General features: G+C 47.3%; 2 long non-coding RNA genes across 2 annotated transcripts; one reads left to right on the top strand and one right to left on the bottom strand.

Moving 5' to 3' along the window:
• Positions 1-1,411: 1,411 nt before the first annotated feature.
• LOC125719373 (uncharacterized) lies at positions 1,412-12,464 on the bottom strand. Its single transcript, XR_007385070.1, has 3 exons — positions 12,301-12,464; positions 3,370-3,438; positions 1,412-2,450 (listed from the first exon to the last, which is right to left on the bottom strand). It is a non-coding gene; the product is annotated as an uncharacterized LOC125719373 (long non-coding RNA).
• LOC125719372 (uncharacterized) lies at positions 4,208-8,190 on the top strand. The gene is made up of 3 exons (XR_007385069.1): positions 4,208-5,559; positions 5,778-5,826; positions 6,497-8,190. It is a non-coding gene; the product is annotated as an uncharacterized LOC125719372 (long non-coding RNA).
• Positions 12,465-14,410: the final 1,946 nt, after the last annotated feature.

Genomic DNA, 14,410 nt, shown 5'->3' with positions numbered 1-14,410 from the left:
CAACTCGAGATCATTTGCGTAAAAGCATAGTTTTCTAAAAGTGTGTTCCACGCACTGTCACCTAAAGTAATTGCTAGACAAACAGCACTTTTATGACCCGTCCGTGCTCAAAATATTGCTAAAAAACTCTTACAGCACTTAACAGTGAATGCTTGGAGACATTATGTAATTGGAGTAATTACTGGGGTATTCGCTAATCTTTGATAATTAATTAAGAGCACGCTGAAAATCTGCATTATGAAAATGCGAATGCAACAACTCGGTCATTAAAACATTCCATCGGGTTTATGCACACAGGAGAGCAACGTTTTCCATGAATCCCGCAAAGGGGCAGGTAAAATACGGTGTGACTCTTGTAGCACTCTGAGTCACCCTCGTTGTTTTTTAGTCATACGTGCGCTGTATGTAGATGCGTCGGTATCAATCAAGCACGCGTTAACTGCGTTATAATGAGCAACGTAGTAGAAATGAATAGTTTTTCATCATTGAGTTTATCATAACTGACTTGTCCGCCTATTTCAGTATTCTGTAACAAACAATCAACATCGGATAGGTTAGGTTATAATACAAACATGGACAGAGGTAAACCGTAAACGCCGCGCAGCGTGACCTCAAGCATATGCAGCATAACGGGAGAAGCCGCTGAAGTCTCAGCACGAATTAATGTCTTCCAGTATAACATCTCCGAGCGCGCGATTCCTACAGGCCAACACGACGTGTCGCTTCTAGCACATGTGCTGTCTGCTGGAGAAATGTCCACCGACAATAAACCACACAACCGTTAGCTGTGCATTCCATCGCAACTATTTAAAGATGCAAATGTGGTTCTGGTTAGTGACTTTTTAAATGTGTGCTGTTGCAATAGTTTGTGGAGCGTGAGCATATTTAAGGCATAAATATTTAAGTGATGAATGTGCTTTGACTTTGTACATCCATGGATTCCTTCATCATCTCGCCCAGGCTGTACCCCGGCCTTGTGCTGTTTGCTGTCTGGGATACACTCCAGGCCCCCTGTGAACCCAGTAGAATAAGCTGTTGCAAGATGGATGGACCGATTCCTTAAGTATGAATTTTTAGACAACCCAAGTGATTTTTAGTTTTCAGCCATCAAAAGTAGGTTCATTTTCTCCATTTCGCAGGTATTTTTTTTCTATTGGACGTGCACTTTGATGTAAAACATCTCAGAAAAAAAGTGTAAAATAGAAAAAAAAATGTGTTTTTAATTTAGTTGTGTGTTTTTACAAAGTCTGTAAATCTCACTGTAGTTTTAGCAGTTGTAATTAATGATTCTCATTAGCAGACAATGTAGAGGAACTTCTCCTTGGATAATGGAGTTGGGTTTTCCAGCAAACCCCAAAGTATCTACTAACACATGTAAACAAACTCTGTGTCAGAGCTTGTGGGAGTGAAATATGCAGGATTTTTTTCCCTTTAAATGACTCATTCTGTTATTTACCCATATTGGCACAGCTGTACAGTGTTTGACATCCGCCACTGTTTAATGTACAAATGGCAGCGGCTTTGGTTAGCACTCGCCCACGATTCTCCAGGCACAAATGGATTTGTACAGCAAAGTCGCACTCTGCGCTTTTGGGAGCAGGGGCTGCTGCAGAATTTAAGCCTTTGAAAATGTGAACTGAGATCAGTACAGATCTGAGCAGTGAAATTCCAGGATAGATGATGAAATACAACTGAGACCAAGAGGAGGAAAAGGGGTGAATGCAGAAATACTGAACAACCAGGGGGACACAGAATCAAGGTCAAAGCTATAGTCTGACGCGTGAGCATTTTGGTAAAATGTATTGATATTGTGCCATTTGTGAATCTCCTGTACATCTATTTTGTGTAATTGCTTTCCCAGTACAAGGTTGTGGTTAGCCTGGAGCCAGCGCTGAGTTTGAAAGGGCACGAGGCAGGGGACACCCTGAAAAGGATGCTGGTACATCACTATCGGCGATGTGGAGTCGCCGGTTTATTTTACTGCGTGTTCTCAGACTGTGCATGGGTGGAAAGTACCCTGGAGAACCCAGTCCAAACTGTGGGAGAACATTCAGGCTCCATTTATATAACAACATCCTTGAAAAGTTTTCTTAAAAGGTTTACTGGGATGTATTGTGAAAGGCTCGTGATCAACTTCTGCCCTACTGGACGGCCTTCAGACTTTTATTGAAAGCAGGTGGCCGTCAATAGCCATTTGTTCCGTTGCTGTGTCTTACTGGACGCGGCAAGCGGTCCGTCGGATTGCCCCAGAACGGGGAGTTTTTAATGCGGGCCGCTTGTGGGCTCCGGCAGTTCTCAGCATTATAGTAGAATGATCATCTCGGACTGCAGAGCTCCTCCTGCTCCTCCTCGGAGGCGTGTCCGCGCTCGTCCCGTCCAGCAGCTCCCCCCGGGGCACAGGAACTGTCAGTAGTGGAGTAGAAACCAGCTTCCTGTCTTTTCCTTTTGCCCTTTAATAAAAACAAAAAAGGTGGAGCAGGGCTGCAGCCGCTGCTCACTTTGTGACTTTGTACCAAATCTCCCAATTAGACTAGCAGGCTGTTATGAAAATGAAGAATTTGAACCCCCACCCCCACTAAATTTTCTTCTAGAGAATCCTTCTCCCCATCTGCAGTTGGTGTAACTAATGTAGGGGCAGCCCCCTCCCCCCTAGTCCCGGTTAGTGAAATCAACCCCCCCCCCCCACCAGATAGCCTGGTTTGAATACATTAGTAACGGAGAAGTGGGGTATAGTGTTGCTCAGTGATGTAACCGTGTCACAGCAAAGGCTGCATGTTGGTGCACAGATGCACACTGTGGACCGTGTACCGTGCTGTACAGTGCATGTTGGTGTACAGATGCACACTGTGGACCGTGTACCTTGCTGTACAGTGCATGTTGGTGCACAGATGCACACTGTGGACCGTGTACCTTGCTGTACAGTGCATGTTGGTGCACAGATGCACACTGTGGACCGTGTATCGTGCTGTACAGTGCATGTTGGTGCACAGATGCACACTGTGGACCGTGTACCTTGCTGTACAGTGCATGTTGGTGCACAGATGCACACTGTGGACCGTGTACCTTGCTGTACAGTGCATGTTGGTGCACAGATGCACACTGTGGACCGTGTACCGTGCTGTACAGTGCATGTTGGTGCATAGATGCACACTGTGGACCGTGTACCGTGCTGTACAGTGCATGTTGGTGCACAGATGCACACTGTGGACCGTGTACCGTGCTGTACAGTGCATGTTGGTGCATAGATGCACACTGTGGACCGTGTACCGTGCTGTACAGTGCATGTTGGTGCACAGATGCACACTGTGGACCGTGTACCGTGCTGTACAGTGCATGTTGGTGCACAGATGCACACTGTGGACCGTGTACCTTGCTGTACAGCGCCATGCTGCTCGACAGAACCCATTTGCAGCTTCACCCTTCCAGGCCAGAGACGATCTGTTAAAAAAAGGCAAACGAAGTGGAAACGTGAATTAAGTCATCGACATGAAAGTCAGGTGCTTGATATTCTGGGTCGTGCACTGTGATCTGTGAGCGAAGGTGAGATCACAGACTCGGGAGTGATAATGGGTAAAGAATCCATATTTTGCCAGACTTCTCCTCCAGGCGTTCCAGACGCTGCCCCTCCCCCCTTATCTCCAGCCCCTAATTCCCTGTTTCACCCCTCCCCTTCCCCAGAGACCCATCCCCTGGCAGACTGCCTTTTCCATGTCTTAATTCCTCCCTTGATAAATCCTTACTTTTCCCTTTTCCAAACCTTGAAATGGATAGTGTGCACTGGGACAAAGCAGCTTCTCAGTCTGTGTGTTTAGTCTTCCCTTCATTTCTTCATATAATCCCCAGATTCTCAGTGCATCATTTCTCCACCCCAGAGAGTCACTCTGTCCCTTTACAGACTTACATTTTTGCCTCACACTCTTCGATGACATACAGTCATTTTTTTTCCTGCTTAGCTCTTCCTGAACCCCAGAACACTGGACCCTAGACCGGATATGTTTGCTACATTTATCAATTTTGTAATAATTGTTGTTTGGAAAATCCGTGTTCATCTTCAACCAAGGAGATCATCTGCTGAACATCTGCGCCAATGAAAACATGGATGGCCGGTTGGGTCCCTGCCCCTTGTGGTGATGGGGGTGGGCACTTTGGGGGGGTAACTATGCAGGTGTTTCCAATCCTCTAATCCCTATCGAGGCTGGGGGAGAGTGGCAGGGAGCCGGCCAGAGGTGACAGGAAAATTACACAGACAGGAATCAGCCTTCAGCTGCAGGTTTGGACCCCCGGCATACATTAAACACCTCTGAGACCCATGCGAATATTAATGGCAGGCTTCATATATTCCTAAAACGAGGTGTCAAAGGTCTTTGGAAGCCTTTAGTGCAAAGACCTTTTGGAACTAGAGCTGAAAAAAACTATGTAAATGAAATGATTTCCTTGCCGTTTCCCAGAAAGCACTTTCGCATCTAAACTGCAAATTTGAATTCTCCCATTTGCATCCACCCCCTTCCCAAAAAATGACTTTCTGGTCTTCCGATCCAATGGGTTTCACTCTCGGTTTCGCCAAGACCTCAGGGGAACAATCTGGAACATTAAAATGAGGCCCGTTTAGGCAGCGACTCCTGCGATTGGCTGCCTCATTAATGCTGAGGTGCTGGCTCTGGGGAATTGCAAGTGTGACGAGGGGAAAATAGTAACCAACTCGTTTTAAAAGCACACAGGAACCGGCTCCAAGCCTCTCAGCACCTGTGAAAATTCCCAACAAAATCGCTACAGTGGAGCGCATCCCACTCACGACTGGAAGCCATCCCTGAGAGAGATGAATGTGTTTGCTAACTTCTGAAAGTTGGGGGGAGTTGCTCACTAGATAAGATTTGTTTTTGAAAGCTGATATATCAGACTAAACACTGCACTCCCAGAATAGCATTTAAGTTCTTGTTCAGCAGATAATCTAAAACATATTCCAAACAATTCTTCAGTATATCGTTGTCTTCTTAAATGTTCTAAATATATATTTATGTAAACCCACATAAAGGGTAACCCAGAACGTCATCTGCACATTTATTCTTTTATATTTTGTTAAAAGCGACACTAAAAACACAGGCCAACGTTTTTTTTGTGCGTTCTCCACACGGTCTGGTATTCTCGAAAAGAAAGCCAATCTGTAGATTATAAACATCAGATAATCATTTCAGATAAATGTTTTATTTATTTGCTTTTGTTTCTTTCGCAATGACAAACATGCCTAAGTTACGCTGCCGTGGATGGATACATACGACTACATGAGTACGAGGCGCGGATGGCGAAGGCGCTGCTCTGTGTTAGCAGGCTTACGCATCCCAATGTTATGCGGCGTGCAGCTGCGAGACGCGCTTGTCCAAGGAAAACACCCGGCTTCCAGAAGCGCATAAGCAGGGAGAGACGTTCCAGACCGCATGAGCGAAACGTTAGAGCTTGTCGGTGACGGTGGGGGCGATCGGAGGAGAGCCAGTGCTGGAGTGAGAGAACGCCAATGAGATACAATGAAAGAGAAGACGAATTAGCCCCTGCACCGGAGCCAGGGTAAGTCAATCAGACATGGCAACAGGGAAAAGAGGCACAAGAGAGCTTTCCGTGGAAATGTAAGCCTTTGGAACGTAATGGTGCACGTCATCATATTACCCGTGTTTATTTGTTTGATTATCATTTATCTATCTGTCATGCCCCGCATGCCTCTTTCCCTGTGGTGTGGCGCTAACGAGCCACACCTGTTCCTCATTTAACCCTGCCTCTCGTTTCAGCCCTCGTGTGGATGATCCCAGGTGCCTCTCGTCTGCTCCCTCATCTGTGGTGTGTATATAGTGCCTCCTTGTCCTGAGTTCCCCGGTCTGGTCGTTGTATCGCTACGTGTGTGATCCTGCTGCCTGCCTGCGCTACCCCTCCAGTTACCCTGCGCCCTGTGTTCCCCTCCCTGCCTTGTTTTGACCCCTTGCGCTGTGTTTCCTTTTGCCTTCTGTGTTGTGTGGTTGTTAGAATGAAACCCCTTCTATCTATCCTTCCTTATCTTTAATTGGTGAAATTAAAATTTGGCTCCAGTTCAGATTTACACTGAAATCTGCTGAAACAATGATGGTTATTCATAATGTGCAGCAATATACAGTATCATCTATACATATTTCTTCTGGGATTTATTATATATTTATTGATTTCATATATATTTAATACGCGATGGGCTGGCCCCCCATCCTGGGTTGTTCCCTGCCTCGTGCCCATTGCTTCCGGGATAGGCTCCGGACCCCCCGCGACCCAGTAGGATAAGCGGTTTGGAAAATGGATGGATGGATGGATGGATGGAAATATATTTAACATTAAAATGCAATTAAAATATATTTGGTGTTCTATCGACCAATGATACCTATCGAGACGTGCTACCAAGCCTTTCTGCGCATGTGCAGTTTCACTGTTTTGGGATTAGGGTAAGGGTTTTAATCTGACATTCTGTTTGTCTCCTTTACCGCAGGAATTAACGTCAGTTGCGGAGAATACTGGAGGGGGGGTTTCCACTCCCCCGATATGCAGTCCTTGCTTTGGAATCCGAAGTAGGAGAATCTAAGGAAGTTCATCCTATGGCGACACGGGAGGTGGGGGCTCGTCGGAGGACAAGAATTCCCCATCCAAAGAAGATCCGCGTTTCCAAACTTCGTCTCAAATACATTACTGTGAGAATCCAGACATTAAATCCTCTCACGGTGTTCAAGCGCACGTATCTATCCACTCTACGATAGTTAATGTCCCTGATATGTCGGTTCAATTAAGATCTGATCCGTACAAAGCAAAAGTTACTAGTGCCGCATCATGTATTCAGTAAATTTTACGAGAGATTGTCACGGTGGTTCTAGGTTAATGATGGACAATTTACTGAAGCATGTCAGCACTCGCCTTTGTTGAAACGGTGGATAGCCTAATATAACTATACTTAAATATTTACATAAATATAATGGATATTCATACTTAATTTAAAGGTGGGAAATGAACTGAATTAAAATGAAGTGTATTGAGATTCATGTAGGCTAATGGCAACTGTCGTGTGAAATATTCTCCTTTCAAAAGCGCAGTTAAAAGTGTTCACATTTTGAAAAGCAGGTCACGCAATAATTTTTAAAAACCGTTGGTGAAAATTTTGCCACCACATTTATGCTACACTCCGAAAAACATAAGCTGCAAACTGGAGACTATTTTCGAAAAATAAAAATAAGAAAAATATCTACATCGTTGCTACATTTAAAAATAGTTACACTGCTGAAGATGCAGAGTAATTATGCTTTTACGCGCTAATGAATTCAAATAGAAATACAATTATATAATGCATAATGATTTTTAAAACGGTGCGCTAATATTAAAGACCTGAAGTGTAGTAATTTAGCACAAAACATGCTGCCAACTGAAGTCATTAAATCTTTTTGCAAATGCCAAACACAGAACAATCTAATTAATTGTTAAGGTCTGTTACATGGACAAATGGTATGATTAAGAAGTGATTTCCCAAATAGAATTAAGCATTGGACACTGATTGCCTCTTCTTCCAAAATAAGGATCTTGCTGAACCAAGTTGTGTTCATTAATTAGCTTTGTCAGTGACTTCAATTACATATGTAAAAATGCCTCAGCCATCATGACATATTTATCTAGTTGACCATCCATCCATCCATCCATCTAATTTGCTTGCTATGTTTTTTTTTTACCTAAGCCGCACACCGCTGCTGTGTCCACAGTTGGGGTTTGCGCCATTGCTAGCTGGGACCCGGAAAGAGAGATTCTTCACTTTGTGTGCAGTGGGTCATGTGACATAGGAGGCGCTTGGTAATAGGCCTGGACAGACTGGGGAGATAATCAATGGTGTTTTGGTTCAAAGCAAAGCTGCCAAATTGCTCCTGGCCTCTGTCTTTAGGCTTCAGTGGGCATGCTGCTTCAACGGGAAGTGGTGGGGATGGTTGTCTGTTGTTATTAACAGGCAGGTGATGTTTCCACCCTAAAACTCATTTTATAATCGACACTCATTCTTACCGGATATGCAACATGTCTTGATTTGCTATAAAAATTTGAAATTATGAATGTTATAATTATTTTGTAACAAACAACCATGCATAATGAAAAGTACATGAACTGCACTTTATTGATCTACCAAAAGTGCAGTATTGTTACATTTCCACTTAAAGTCACACTTGAATTGCTCGACTACATTGCCGCGGCCATCACTCTGTGTTAAAGATGCTGACGTCTGCCGATATCGGCGAATTCAATTTGACGCTTAGAGAGGGAGATAAATTCACGTCAGCAAAGGGCCGCATCCCCCCCTGCGGACGACGTTTTCATAGCTCATAACATCGCCTGCTCTTGACAGCGCACTGCGCATGTTGTCCAATAAATCGGAGAGGTCTACCTGCAGCGGGCCTGTCTCATGCGAAGGTCGTGGTGGGATGCGCTCTATGGAAATCAAACGATGCTTTATGGCCCCCGGCATCTACCCTGAAGGACTCTGGCGTGACGGGTGGCTGGACACAGCATGGTCACCAGAAGGGCAGGAAATCATGGTGTGACAGGTGCAGGACTGCTAACAGGTGTGGGGCGGAGTCTTTTGCGGATGCTCAACAAGGTATATGGGTAGGTCACAGGATCAGAGTGGGCCAATCACAGGTTTGGTACAGGGAGATCGCGGGATCAATCACTCATGGGTGTTTTACTTATGCATAAATGTGATAGCCAATCAGATTGTGGAGGAGGTAGGTCCCAGCAACTAGAAGAAGCAGAACCAACCGATCAGATGTCCCGCCTCCCCTAGTGGCTTGGACCCACCTCTGTAGTCTGATTGGTTATCCCTGTGAATCAATCATTCTTAGTTCTGACCTCCATCATTTTTATATAAATAAAACTTAAATGAGTTTTACTTATCAGAGGGACCCGTGTGAGTTGTGCGGGTTTCTCCGACAGGTCGAGTGGCCCCCTCTCAGTGAAGCAGTTTTCCTTGCAGTGGAGGAGGGACATCTGGCCTGCTAACACATTATACCCATCTTAAGTGCCGTGATTCTTTCTCAGTGTTTTGGTCAGTGCTGACACAGGGCGACGTTAAATCCGCCTGCCCCCGCTTCTGTCTCACAGGTAGCTGCTCATTTCTGCCCCCCCTCCACTCTCCCCTGGGGACAGCTCCCAGATCGCTGGGATCAGAGGAAGGCTCTCACCGGCCCAACTTATCAGGTCCACACTTGCTTCTATTCAGCGTATGTTTGATTGTACTTGTACAGGCAGGTCAAAATCCCTACGCATGCGTGCCTTTGGAATAAGGCAGAAATGTCCATCAGGGTCCAACACCAAGTCCAATATATTTTCCCATGACTTTGCCAGTCAGTCTGCAGATTGCTTAATTATAATCACTGCTGTAATACAAATAATAACTAATATTATAATAATGGTAAATCTGAAGCTGTGATGGATTAGTGCACATCCTGGGTTATTCCCTGCCTTGTGCCTGTACCTTTTTGGGCTTGATATGTCTCGGATAATGAGCCTCTCCCTGTGCTTTACTGTATTTAACGTAAATGCCCCCGTATGACGTGGAGATGTTGACGTCTTGGAGCAGGGTGAAGTCATGTGACTGGAAACTCCATCACTTCACTTTTGCCTTATTAACACCCACTTAAATTGGGTCCTGCTCATTTCCTCAGCCCCAGAACACTCTTCGCGACCCCACACCCTGCCGCTGCCCCTTCCTTGAACAGACAGCTGTTTTCTTTTCCCACGTGTTTCCCTTGATCTGTCTTTTTTTTTAATCTTTCGTCACACCCGGCACCACCCCCATACCCCATACCTCCCTCCCACTCCCCATGTCATGTGGTCCTGTTTGCCATTTTCAGCAGATCTTTAGTTTTTAACACTTTCCACATTTACTAGCAGTCAGGCAAATGAAAACACAGCATTCCACTACAGCCAATAAAAGCAAGGATTACAGACATTCTTTGGTTTCCATGGTTACGGCAATGCAAGCTCTGCCTCCCCCCCACAGACATGACAGACATGACGAGAGGCCGTCAGGTGTCCCATGTACGGTTGACCCACTGGGCTTATTGTTCTAATCTCCATAGGGGGAGTTCTTGCCTGTAGCTCAGTGCTGTTTCCTAGAACACGAAAGCCTTCATTGACAGGCTGAATTTTGCTTTGGCCGCCAGAGTCTTTCTGAATGAGACAAAATCCAGAAGAAACATTGAGTTGGGAGCAGCTGTGGTCAACGGTCACCTCAGGATCCCCGTGGAGATCTGCTGCGGAAATGGAGTTTGATTTCAACGACTGAGGCTGTCAAGATTAACTTTGAAGTGCCAGAGATTTGAACCCCCCAGTCAATATCAATGACTGGGAATAGCAAAGTGCTCCGATTCATAGATGCCTGGTAACACTACTTGATGGGGCACAAATGATGTAGCATTATGCTATTACTTATATATTAATTAACCACAAACTAAGTCTTAGTTACACATTGTTCTTATTTTAATTCATCGCTAATGAATCGTGATGCATCTTTTATCCCAAGCAGTTAGTATAATTCTTACTAAATCTAATTCTGTGAACCTTTGCGAACTGCTGAAGGAACCAGTAATGGATAACACAAGTGAAATACTGATCTCTCATTCATGAATCATGACGTATCATCTCTTGTAGTGACTCTATTTGTTCATGATTTCTACATCAGTTGTGAGTTATTACTAAGTATTTGTGTCCTGCCAAGTACAGTAGTGTGTTACCAAGTAAAATGCTACCAAAGTCCCATTACAAAATAGGCCACAATTATTGCTGCTAAACTGCAGCACATCCTGTTGCCTAAAGCACCTGATTTTTAAAGAGTTAAATTTCCCATGCATTTCCTGAAGCTCAAAATCAGACACCAAGTTGGGATGTGCAGATATAAGGACCGTTATTTCCTTAGAAAAGAAAAATCTGGTTATAAATACAGCTTTTAAATGGTAGAAAAACTGTTGCAAATTTCCCAAGATGGTGACAGTCATGAATAGAGCTGAAAAACAACCACATTTCACTGGTATCCTCAAAGCAACTTATCTATTTTAATAATATGCGATGAATCCATGTTAAATACATATTTATGGTATGTCAGATGACAACAAACCATGCCCTTCTAAATCAGCAGTCAGAGTACGTTTGGAATAAAATGCTCAGTTAAAAAATGAGCTTGCATCATTTTGTAGTTTCAGGAAATAGGGCAGTATCAGAACCACACAGAACCCAACGGAACCGCGAAAGCCATCCTGACATGGGTCCCAGTCACCCCTCCCCCCCATTGCAGTATCTCCATGATAGCTTGATTGTAATGGAATTCAGCGAATTAAAAAGGCTCTGGGGGGTTTGGGGCGGGGGGTGGGGGGTGAGGTGGGGGAGAATGAAGGAATGATACCTGGAGGGGATCGTTCAGCGCTCGTCAGACAGAGACAGGATTATTGTTGTTGTTGATATAAATTATTTTGCTGCCCTGAGGGGCTCTGTCACATTTGGCTCAGGAAGAGGCATGGCGGCTGTCGCCATAGAGATGGGTTGTTGTGGTTGTATAACCAATGAGGCGGCCCAGAGCATCATCCCCCCCCTGCACTCCGCCCCGCCCCGCCTAGGGTCACAAGAGGGACAGGATAAATGCAGGTGCGTCTTCCTCCCTGGGGTTTGCGGGCCGCTCTCTGCAGTTACGTGCACCCCCCCTGCTGCCGAGAGACGCACCCTCCACTCTCCACCGTCTACGGCGCCTTAGAACCACGTCTTATCACGAGTTTGAGGCAACGTCCAGAGAAAACTGCCCTTTACTAACACAGATAGCCTGCGTGTCACCGGCTGGCGGGGGGGATGGGGGTGGGGGGCGTGCAGTGACCAGCTTTTATAGAACATTCTCAGAGCCAAATTCTCCACAGCTTGTTCACATTCCCTGAGTCTGTAAGACTCGCCCCAGTTGGGGGGGGGGGGGGGGGGGGGGGGGGGGGGGGGGGGGGGGGGGGGGGGGGGGCATTCCCGTGACACGCGAATGAGAGGATGGAATGGGAACTTCTGGCAGTTTAGGAAACTAGTGGGGGGGGGGGGGGGTGAAATGAGAACCAAAGATGATGGGGGAAGGGGCAGCTAGCAGACCCACAGCTTTGACCCGGGGAAAAAACACAGGAAATGGGTCACAGGAGATCGACGGAGCATGTCACCTGTCCCACATCTGGATATCCCAGACTCTGTCTTACAGAATCTTTATAAAAGATGATGGACGGAAGGAGCATTTAATTAACCATTTACCTGCTCACTGATTTCCAATGAAGATTCTCCCTTGAACCCCTTTGATGGATGTCGGCCAGTGTGGCCAGTTTAAGCTCGGCACCTTCACAGCCTCCACTGCAGCCCCTCCTCCATCTGCTGTCTCCCAGTTTCCATGTCCACTGCAGCCCCTCCTCCATCTGCTGTCTCCCAGTTTCCATGTCCACTGCAGCCCCTCCTCCATCTGCTGTCTCACAGTTTCCATGTCCACTGCAGCCCCTCCTCCATCTGCTGTCTCCCAATTTCCATGTCCACTGCAGCCCCTCCTCCATCTGCTGTCTCCCAGTTTCCATGTCCACTGCAGCCCCTCCTCCATCTGCTGTCTCCCAGTTTCCATGTCCACTGCAGCCCCTCCTCCATCTGCTGTCTCCCAGTTTCCATGTCCACTGCAGCCCCTCCTCCATCTGCTGTCTCCCAGTTTCCATGTCCACTGCAGCCCCTCCTCCATCTGCTGTCTCCCAGTTTCCATGTCCACTGCAGCCCCTCCACCATCTACTGTCTCCCAGTTTCCATGTCCACTGCAGCCCCTCCTCCATCTGCTGTCTCCCAGTTTCCATGTCCACTGCAGCCCCTCCTCCATCTGCTGTCTCCCAGTTTCCATGTCCACTGCAGCCCCTCCTCCATCTGCTGTCTCCTAGTTTCCATGTCCACTGCAGCCCCTCCTCCATCTGCTGTCTCCCAGTTTCCATGTCCACTGCAGCCCCCTCCTCCATCTGCTGTCTCCCAGTTTCCATGTCCACTGCAGCCCCTCCTCCATCTGCTGTCTCACAGTTTCCATGTCCACTGCAGCCCCTCCTCCATCTGCTGTCTCCCAGTTTCCATGTCCACTGCAGCCCCTCCTCCATCTGCTGTCTCCCAGTTTCCATGTCCACTGCAGCCCCTCCTCCATCTGCTGTCTCCCAGTTTCCATGTCCACTGCAGCCCCTCCACCATCTACTGTCTCCCAGTTTCCATGTCCACTGCAGCCCCTCCTCCATCTGCTGTCTCCCAGTTTCCATGTCCACTGCAGCCCCTCCTCCATCTGCTGTCTCCCAGTTTCCATGTCCACTGCAGCCCCTCCACCATCTACTGTCTCCCAGTTTCCATGTCCACTGCAGCCCCTCCTCCATCTGCTGTCTCCCAGTTTCCATGTCCACTGCAGCCCCTCCTCCATCTGCTGTCTCCCAGTTTCCATGTCCACTGCAGCCCCTCCTCCATCTGCTGTCTCCCAGTTTCCATGTCCACTGCAGCCCCTCCTCCATCTGCTGTCTCCCAGTTTCCATGTCCACTGCAGCCCCTCCACCATCTACTGTCTCCCAGTTTCCATGTCCACTGCTGCCCCTCCTCCATCTGCTGTCTCCCAGTTTCCATGTCCATTGCGGCCCGCTCCTCCATCTGCTGTCTCCCAGTTTCCATGTCCACTGCAGCCCCTCCTCCATCTGCTGTCTCCCAGTTTCCATGTCCACTGCAGCCCCTCCACCATCTACTGTCTCCCAGTTTCCATGTCCACTGCTGCCCCTCCTCCATCTGCTGTCTCCCAGTTTCCATGTCCACTGCGGCCGCTCCTCCATCTGCTGTCTCCCAGTTTCCATGTCCACTGCAGCCCCTCCTCCATCTGCTGTCTCCCAGTTTCCATGTCCACTGCAGCCCCTCCTCCATCTGCTGTCTCCCAGTTTCCATGTCCACTGCTTCTGTCCTGCTCTTCCACACAAAAGGTGAGCCATCTTTCTTCTTCTGCCCTATCTCCCTCCCTCCTCTTCTCTCTGTCTTGATTGTCATCTTCTCCTGTTAATATATCTTCCTCTTCCTCATACTCTTCCTCAACCTCCGGTTAAGAGCCCACCTGGGCGCGCCGCTCTCCTCGCTCGCCATCACGGCACCCAAACACGCCGGCGACATCCCCGCGGTGCCTCTCCTCGCCTGCGCCGAGCCCCCGGTCTGTCGCACCGCGCTGGGAACTACTCATCGGCACCTCGGTGAAGCCACATCTTTCTTGGAGCCTTTTCTGCTTGTTTTGAAACGATCCCCCTGGAGAGAACAAGAATAAAATTCTAACACGATGCATGTTGAGGCTGGCGAGTTCCTCAAGCGGTAATTTCACCAAACCACGAGT

The sequence above is a fragment of the Brienomyrus brachyistius genome, chromosome 23 (assembly GCF_023856365.1).
Source record: "Brienomyrus brachyistius isolate T26 chromosome 23, BBRACH_0.4, whole genome shotgun sequence".
In the NCBI taxonomy this organism is placed as follows: domain Eukaryota; kingdom Metazoa; phylum Chordata; class Actinopteri; order Osteoglossiformes; family Mormyridae; genus Brienomyrus; species Brienomyrus brachyistius.
The sequence above is the reverse complement of the archived record's forward strand: the minus strand, read 5'-3'. Positions and strand labels throughout refer to the sequence as shown.